The sequence below is a fragment of the Cnephaeus nilssonii genome, assembly GCF_951640355.1.
Source record: "Cnephaeus nilssonii genome assembly, chromosome: 13".
NCBI classification, from domain to species: Eukaryota; Metazoa; Chordata; class Mammalia; order Chiroptera; family Vespertilionidae; genus Cnephaeus; species Cnephaeus nilssonii.
In genome coordinates, this window is record NC_137084.1 from 51206654 (window position 1) to 51216225 (window position 9572).

General features: G+C 48.7%; 1 pseudogene across 1 annotated transcript; it reads left to right on the forward strand.

The window, feature by feature from the left end:
• Positions 1-3359: 3359 nt before the first annotated feature.
• LOC307109854 (DDB1- and CUL4-associated factor 13-like) lies at positions 3360-6425 on the forward strand (annotated as a pseudogene). Its single transcript has 3 exons — positions 3360-3391; positions 3702-4000; positions 5675-6425. The product of its transcript is annotated as a DDB1- and CUL4-associated factor 13-like (transcript).
• The last annotated feature ends 3147 nt before the right edge of the window (positions 6426-9572 follow it).

A 9572-nucleotide genomic window follows, 5' to 3' on the forward strand; every position in this document is an offset into this window, starting at 1 on the left:
AATATCCTCTAGATATTGCTTTAGCTGTATCTCATGAATTGAAATGCAACCCAAGTACGTGCCCTTGACTGTGAATCAAATCCATGACCCTTTGGTCCAAGGGCCGATGTTCTAACCACTGAACAAAATGGCCAGGGCATGTATTGTATTTTTTTTTATTCAGTTCAAACATTTTCTAATTTCCCTTGTTATTTCTTCTTTGATCTATGGGTTCTTTATAAATGTGTTAATTTCCATCTAACATCATTGCCCTTCTACCTGAAGAAACTTTAACATTTCTTGTTGTGTGTGAATGCTGGTAACAAATTCTCATGGCTTTTGTCTGCCAAAGAAGTCTTTCTTTCCACTTTTTTTTCCCTTAAGGCTATTTTCACTGGATATAGAGGAAGTCTAGAGTAGCCTTTATTGTTAAAGCTAGTTTAGTCCTATTCCTGCATAATCTTTCTGGGCTCTCTACTAAAAAGCAAGGTATCTCCACTCTGACTAGTTGGAACTATAATGTCTTTCAGTTCTGTGTGAGCTCTGAGGATTGTCCAGTTAAGTTTTCCATTAGTACTTTGCCTCACCTCATATAAAGCACAGTATTCAGCAACCAGTTCAGAAAATCCCTGTGTAGATTTCTGGAGCGCTCTCTCTCTCTCTCTGCCTAGCTTCCTTTTCTCTGGTATTCTGCTCCAAAAATTCTACCCCCTCAACCTCCCTGAATTCTGATCCTTGTCTCTTCATCTTCATAAGGCAGCTCTGTCCACAGGATTATCTTCTCTGCTATGCAGTCTAGAAATAGTCTCAACACAGTAGGTTGGAAAATTATATTGTTGCTCTTTGCTGCAGGATCATAACCTTGTGAGGCTATTATTTAATGTCTGAAACAGTTTTAAAATATATTTTATCTGGTTTTACTAGTGTTTATGCCAGGAGGGCATGTCTAGTCCCAGTTACTTCATTATAGCTGGAAGTATGTCTATTATTCTTTCTACAGATGGAAATATTCCTTCGACTTCTAGGACCATATTAAAGGTCACCCTGCCCTTACAGCCTGCCCAAGAAGCTAAGGGAAAGAGCTTAAGAAGGCCAAACACAAAGTGAGAGGCAGGCTGTCATGGGCCCTGAGCATCCAGGCACTCCTCCCGGACTAGGCTGAAGTAAGGGAGGTGCCTAAGACACAACATTTAGGGAGACACTAACTCAGGTTTACCTAATTGCTGCCCCTGTTCTTGCATGACACTGAGAATAAATGCCTCCTTATACTTTACATCACCTGCCTACACTAGTCCCAGCTCTGCCCTGGGCATGCTTGCTAAGTGTGCAAAGAATGCAATGCCCGGGATTCTCTTTACTTAGGTCATTTCTCAAGGCCGAGTTTGCAGTGAGCAACCTTGAGAAATAAAATAATTTCTTTTCTGAACAAAAAGCAAACTTGTTTCTTCATGTTATAGAGGCGGTAAACACCAGCACGACACCCACCATTGCATCTACCAGGCCGTCCCTCCGGTGACCACTGATTATGCCGCAGCCCCTGCCGACCACGTGGAGCTCTATGCTGAGTCCACCCCCAAGGACACTGTCACCCTCGGAGTCAGACTCAGCATAGAACTGGCCTATGCCTGTGTTGCTGCCAACAACCCTGACCAGGATGGTGCCAGGGCCCATGCGCTCGGGACTGCCCCCGCCTCCCAGGAGGACCACAATACCAACCCTGACCAGGACGGTGCCAGCGCGGACCCACCTGGGACCGTCCTGGGCAACGCTGCCATCGGAGCAGACACCCCCAAGGCCACCGATGCAGACCTTGACCCAGAAGCCGACTGCACCTACCCACCTGGGACAGCCCCCACCGCCCAGGAGGACCACAGTACCAACCTTGACCAGGACTGTGCCAGCGCCCACCTGCCCGGGGCCGCCCTCCACAACGCCGCCCCCAAGGCCACCAATGCCGACCTTGACCCAGAAGCTACCTGCACCTACCTGCCAGAGGCGGCCCCAGCCGAGGCCCATGACACCCTCTACTCCAACGCCTGCAAAGCTCCTTCGAAGGTTCGGCTCTGGTCCAAATATGACCCTGAGAAGGAGGCGAAACTCCGCGGCAGTAAGGAGAGATTCACTGACCTGCCTATCAGTCCCTACTTGCAGGAGGGTCTCGAGGGAATTGTCCAGTGCGAACTCACGAATAAGCTGCAGCCAGGCTCAGTCTCCAGGATCAACCACCCCATGCAAAACAGGCACCCGCTAGAAAACCTCTCCAACTTCAACATAGTCAGCCACCTGTGAACCTGGGGGAGCGGTTCCAGGCCAATGACCTGTTTGAGAGCCGGAACATGAGGCAGGGGCAGGTGTCTCCCGGCTCAGGCTCTGGCCAAGACCAACGGGCTGCTGTGGCGAGGACATCAGCATCAACTACATGGAAAAGCAGCAGTGGAACACCCATGATGCCACCTTGAAGGTGAGCCAGCACATCATGGGGCTCCAGAGGGGCACCAACAAGTGTGCAGCCAGTCAGGCATGATGCCATGTGGCATGAGAAGGCACACTTGTCCACCTCCCCAAGAATCATGTCCTTCCACCCATAGGCCAAGCAACCATCTGCCTGCAAAGGGCCACTGTTAACGTAAGGAACATTCAAACCTGTAAAGACTTTTGGTGAGTTTATTTGCACTAAACTGTCAACAATTGCCGGGAAGCAGAATCTCAATGGATTCAGATAATGCTCCCCTTGTTGTATACATTACAATGAAAGTGTTAGGGGCAGAAATAGAATATTGGGGACCGGCTACAATGATAAGAAACCGTAATCATGCTCTGATAACCATAATGGTCCTGTTCTGATTAGAGAAAGCACATTCTCACTTGGCTGAGAGTTGTACTCTCAGGGACAGGGGAGCTAACATTGGAATGCAGTCCATCCTCCTGTCCTGAGAACTGCCTTCCATTATGGAAAGATTTACAACCTGTGGCTCAAACAATCTAGTCCCCGAGGCTCCCACCATTTACAACCCCAACCCCAGGAGCCTATAATCTGGTTCCGGGTCTCAGAGGCTTGTGACCACCCCCTGTGAGAATAAACAGGTAATCTTTTCTGTCAAAGAGAGGATTTTTAGGCAGCCTCCATTTTGGCTCAGTGACTTGCAGCTCCTATGGGGGTGGCCATTTTGAAATGGCAAAGGTCAACCCCTCCCTTATTCCTTTAAATTAGCCAATCACACAAGACTGGGAGCCTAAGCTCTTCCAATCAAGAGTGAGGGACAGGGACTAGCCTGGTGGGCTCCTGTCAAGGGGGTCCGAGGCCGGGAAAGGCTCATGGAGTGGGCGAGCACTGGCAGCCAAGATAAAGGTGAAGATGCTGAGCCTGAACCTGGACAACTATGTCCACGAAACCAAGTTGGACTTACAGAGAGTTCCAAGAAACTACGATCCTACCTTACATCCTTTGAGGTCCCACGAGAATACGTAAGAGCTTTAAATGCTACCAAACTGGAATGGGTATTTGCAAAACCATTCCTTGCTTCTCTGGATGGTCACCGAGATAGAGTCAATTGTTTGGCAAAGTATCCAAAGAGTCTGGCTACTACTGTCGTTTCTGGGGCATGTGATGGAGAGGTCAGAATTTGGAACTTGACCAAACGAAACTGTAGCCGTACAATACAGGCATATGAAGGTTTTGTACGAGGAATATGTACTCGTTTTTGTGGAAGTTCTTTTTTTACTGTTGGTGATGACAACACTGAGAAGCACTGGCAAATAGATGGACTAGGCTTTGGAGAAGAGGAAGAGCCATTGCAGACAATATTAGGAAACACAGTGTATACAGAAACTGATCATCACTGGAAAGAAGGAATTTTTACCACATGTGGACAGGAAGCAGACATTTGGGATGAACAGAAAACCAGTCATATATGTTCAATGACCTGGGGATTTGACAGTATAAGTCGTGTTAAATTTAACCGAATTGAGATATTTCTCTTGAGAAGTTGTGCTTCTGACAGGAATATCTATCTAATAATTAGTGGCCTGGTGCATGAAATTTGTGCACAGGGGGGGAGGGGTGTCCCTCAGCCTGGCCTGCACCCTCTCCAATCTGGGACCCCTCAGGGGATAACCGGCAGTTGGACATCCCTCTCACAATCCAAAACTGCTGGCTCCTAACCACTCGCCTGCCTGCCTGATTGCCCCTAACTGCTTCTGCCTGTCAGCTGATCATCCCTAACTGCTCCCCTGCTGGCTTGATTGCCCCTAACCACCTCTGCCTCGACCCCACACCAAGGACCCAGGATTTCCTACTCCAGCTGACCAAAGGCACTCGGGATCCAGGCACTCAGGCTGGCTGCAGCCACAGGGGATGGGAGGCAGGTGGCTTCGCCTGGGAGGTAGCTGCAAGAGCCGGCACCCAGGATCACGGGGTGGGCAGCTTCTCCGTCTCCAGGGCCACAGCCAGCCACAGGTGCTGGTGCCCGGGACTGCGGGGTGGGCGGCTTCTCCATCTACCAGGCCATAGCCAGCCACAGGTGCTGGCACCTGGACCACAGGCAGACGGCTTCTCTATGTTCCATGGGATGCAGTGTGGGCGACTTCTCTGGCTGGCTGCGGCCTGGGATCATGGGGCGGCAGCTTCTTCATCTCCCGGGCCACAGTCATCCTCAGGTGCTGGCACCCGGTTTCTCCGTCTCCCCCAGGAATGGTGCAGGCAGGCGTGAAGCTTCTGCAGATGACTGTGGCCTGGGATCACGGGGCAAGTGGCTTCTTCATATCCTGGGTCTCAGCCAGCCTCAGGTGCTGGGGCCCGGTTTCTCTGTCTCCCCCAGGACGTGGGGCAGGCAGACATGAGACTTTTCCAGCTTGTTGCAGCTTCTCCAGCTGGCTGTGGCCTGGGATTACGGGGCAGGCAGCTTCTTGGTCTCCCTGGCTGCAGCCAGCCTCAGGCACTGGCACCCGGTTTCTCCATCTCCCCCAGGACATGGGGTGAGTAGCTTCTGTGGCTGGCTGTGGCCTGGCATCATGGGGCAGGTGACTTCTTGGTCTCCCTGGCCGCAGCCAGCCTCAGGCACTGGCGCCCGACTTCTCCGACTCCCCTAGGCCTGGAGTGGCTGCTGGGCAGAGCCTCCGACATCTTTGTCAGGTTAATTTGCATACTTACTCCTGATTGGCTGGTGGGCATTGCGGAGGTATGCTCAATTTGCATCTTTCTCTTTTATTAGTGTAGATAGTATAATATGCAAATTGGTCAGGATGTTGTCACATAACCACCAATCAGCAGGCTGCATGTGAAGAAGAAGCAGATGGGCAGGGACTTGCAGCGTCGGTGGGGAGGGACTTGCACTGCCCGGGACATGAGGCTCATGTCCCCACCCCCTGAGCCAGCCCGGGGACTTGAGGCTCGCATCCCCGCCCCCAGCAACAGGCCCGGGGTGGTGAGGCTTGTGTCCCCACTCCCAGCAACGGGCCCCAGGACATGAGGCTCATGTCCCCGCCCCTGGCAATGGGCCCAGGATGTGAGGCTCACATCCCTGCCCCCTGTGCCAGCCCAGGGGCATGAGGCTCAGGTCCCTGCCCGCTGCACTGGCCCAGGGATGTGAGGCTCACATCCCAACCCCCGGCAAAGGGTAAATAGCAATATTAAAATATTTCCTCTAATTAATTCCCTTTTAATGTGCACGAGTTTCATGTACTGGGCGACTAGTAGTACTATGTGATATGAGATAAGCTACTCCTCTAAAATACGTCTTCTTAGATATGAGAACAAGTACAATTTGTTGGAAGCCTTCATTTTTACTGCAGCAAATGAAGATTACAACTTATATACTTTTGATATGCATGCACTGGACACTCCTGTGATGGTGCACATAGATCACGTGTCTGCGGTGCTGGACATGGCTTATTCTCCCACTGGGAAAGAGTTTGTCTGCTAGTTTTGATAAATCTATTCGAATCTTTCCTGTGGACAAAAGTAGAAGCAGGGAAGTAGATCACACAAAGAGAATGCAACATGTTATCTGTGTAAAATGGACTTCTGATAGCAAGTACATTATGTGTGGATCTGATGAAATGAACATTCCTCTGTGGAAAGCTAATGCTTCTCAAAAATTGGGTGTGCTTACATCACAAGAAAAGGCAGCCAAAGATTATAACCAGAAGTTGAAGGAGAAATTTCAACATCATCCTCATATAAAACGTATCACTCATCACTGCCATCTACCAAAACGGATCAACAGCCAGATTCAAGAACAGCGCATCATGAAAGAAGCTCGCCGACGGAAGGAAGGGAATCGTCTCAAGCATAGCAAGCCTGGATCTGTGCCAATTGTGTCAGAGAAGAAGAAACACATAGTGGCAGTTGTGAAATAATATTTGGTATTCCTGCCAATACTGGCTTATAATTATTTGTTACATTTTGATTTGTAAACTCTACAAATAAAAATACAGTTAATCCTTGAACAACATGGATTAGAACGGGCCAGATCCACTTACATGCAGTTTTGTTTTCAATAAATATACAGTTGTTTCTTCGTATTCCCGGGTTGTGCATCCATGCATTCAACCAACCTTGGATCAAAACAGTATTTTATACTTGAGGTTGGGAATCCGTGAATGTGGAGGGCCTACTGAAGTTATATGTGGATTTTTGACTGCTCATGGGGTCAGCACCCCAACCCCCGTGTTGTTCAAGGGGTCAGCTGTACTAGCTCTAGTATAACAGATGGTTTAGTTATATTTGTAGAGCTTTACCATTGCTCATTTTAGCTACCTTGAAAAATTACCTGTCAAAGGTGGCCTGGTTGATAAAACTATGCAACATTTGATCCTTGATCTGCTCTATTATTTCCTGGAAGAATACAGAGTATTTGCAAACTAACTTATTTTTTCTGTTAAAAACTGAAAACGTAATTTTATACTCTGATCTATTGTAGACACTGTGCATTTAAATTTACATTTAAGACCAAACATCTTTCTTATTATCTTTAATATTACTTTGAATAATTATTGCAATGATTCTTGCTACGATTTTGCATAGCATATAAAAGAATTATGTCAGTACATTTTTTAATTGAATTTATTTTCTGTACTTTATATTTGGATTTTTGAAGCTTTCAAGATCAGCCTGCATTTATGTAACTTTCATAAATGATAATGATTATAATTATGGTCAAGTCAAAATAATAAAACATCCTTTTTCTCAGAAAAAAAAAAGTGAGGAACAGATGACTTTCGTAAAGCACAAAAGCGTGAGTAGACCGCCCACTCACTGTGCATTTGCTCCCAGACCCTGTGCCTGCACACCCTCCTGCAGGAGTAGATATTTGCCTTATTTTCTGGCTCCTGAGTATCCTTTGTGTTCTGCCAGAATTCCTGGTTTTGGGGGGCTCACCTCATTTCTAACACCCCCCAGTCCGCATGACTTGTAACCTGTCATGCCTGCTTTCCCATGCCTGTAATTCCTACTTTCCCACATAATCTTTGTCCTTCTACTCAATGTAAGCAGCTGGCTCATGGGGAGAGGCAGAGCAGAGTTTTGTGGATGACCTGCTGCTCTCCCATACACCAGCATTATTGGAATAAACTAGAGGCCCAGTGCATGAAATTCGTGCACGGAGGGGGGTTGTCCCTCAGCCCAGCCTGTACCCTCGCCAATATGGGACCACTCAAGGGATGTCCAACTGCCCGTTTAGGCCCGATCCCAGTGGGAAAGTAGGAATTACAGGCATGGGAAAGCAGGCATGACAGGTTACAAGTCATCCCACTGGGATTGGGCCTAAACGGGCAGTCGGACATCCCTCTCACAATCCAGGACTGCTGGCTCCCAACTGCTTGCCTGCCTGCCTTCCTGATTGCCCCTAACTGCTTCTGCCTGCCAGCCTGATCACCCCCTAACTACTCTGCTGCCAGCCTGTTTGCCCCCAACTTTTCTCCTCTGCCAGCCTGGTCACCCCTAACTGCCCTCTCCTGCAGGGTTGATCACCTCCAACTGACCTCCCTTGCAGGCTTGGTCCCTCTCAACTGCCCTCCCTTGCAGGCCGGGTGCCTCCCAACTGCCCTCTCCTGCTGGCCATCTTGTGGTGGCCATCTTGTGTCCACATGGGGGCATGATCTTTGACCACATGGGGGCAGCGATATTGTGTGTTGCAGTGATGATCAATCTGCAGATTACTCTTTTATTAGATAGGATAGAGGCCTGGTACAGGGGTGGGGGCCAGCTGGTTTGCCCTGAAGGGCATCCCGGATCAGGTAGGGGTTCCCTTGGGGTGTGGGGCGGCCTGAGTGAGGGGCCTGTGGTGGTTTGCAGGCCGGCCACGCCCCCTGGCAACCCAAGCAGAGGCCCTGGTATCTGGAATTTATTTTCCTTCTACAATTGAAACTTTGTAGCCTGGAGCGGAGCCAAGCCTGGGGCTCCCTCCGAGGCCAGCAGCCATTTGTGTTGGGGTTATAATTGAAACTTTGTTGCCTTAAGCGGGTGGGCCCGGCCAGGGTGTGCGGAAAGCTTTGCTTCCCCTGTTGCCGGTGGCAACCCTGGCCTGCTCTCTCAAGCTCCATTCTGCCGCCATTTGTTTGAATTTGTTTACCTTCTATAATTGAAACTTTGTAGCTTGAGTGGAGGCTTAGGCCTGGCCAGGGCAGGCGGAAAGCTTGGCTTCCTCTGTTACCTAGGAAACCTTGCTCTCTGTGGCTGTAGCCATCTTGGTTTGGGTTAATTTGCATGCTCGCTCTGATTGGATGGTGGGCGTGGTTTGTGGGCGTGGTTTGTGGGTGTGTCGGAGGTATGGTCAATTTGCATATTTGTCTATTATTAGATAGGATGTTTATATGATTCAACCTTGACTCTACTTAATTGGTTGAAGTAGCAGCAGGCAGCCTGGACCCCTTGGTTGTTTGATTACAAAAGGAGGAGATGTAAGTGTGCTACATGAAATCCATTGTTGATAGATTAGGGAGGTGTGAGAAAGAAAATCAGGGAAAAACTTCTGTGAATGGATAAAATGTAAAATGATAGACACATGCTTCTTTTAGATAGGTGGGTGCAGGATAGTTAACAGTCAACAATTAACAAGATAACAATAACAATGAGGGATTCTTTGGTCTCCACCCTGGCACCCTGGCACATTGGTTGTGCCCTGAGGGGTCCAGAAAAAGGGAAGTTACCCTACATTCCTATCATATATGTCTCATTTCACTTTGGTCATACACTCTAGCTTCTCTATTTCTGTGGAACTGAAGAAACTGTTGCAAGATCATAGTAAGAGTCTCTTCCTTCTTCATCCTCCTCAAACACTAGTTCTCCCTGTCTCTGGTATTGCATTTTCTGTTTCTCTATTCCCTCTCCTCATCTGTCCCATTCCCAATATATGTCTCCTCCCTAACTTGACTGTGTGTGTGTGTGTGTGTGTGTGTGTGTGTGTGTGTGTGTGTGACTTTGGAGCCCATCTTTCTCTTGGTCCCATTAAACATTTAGGATCTCATCTCCTGGCAGAGGGTCTGGGACAGCAGAGCTCAGGAGATGGATGTTTATAGGGAGAGGGGAACATTTTCAGGGAGTGTGAGGCGTTCATAATCAGTCACCCAGAACCAATGACTACAGTGTCCAGTTA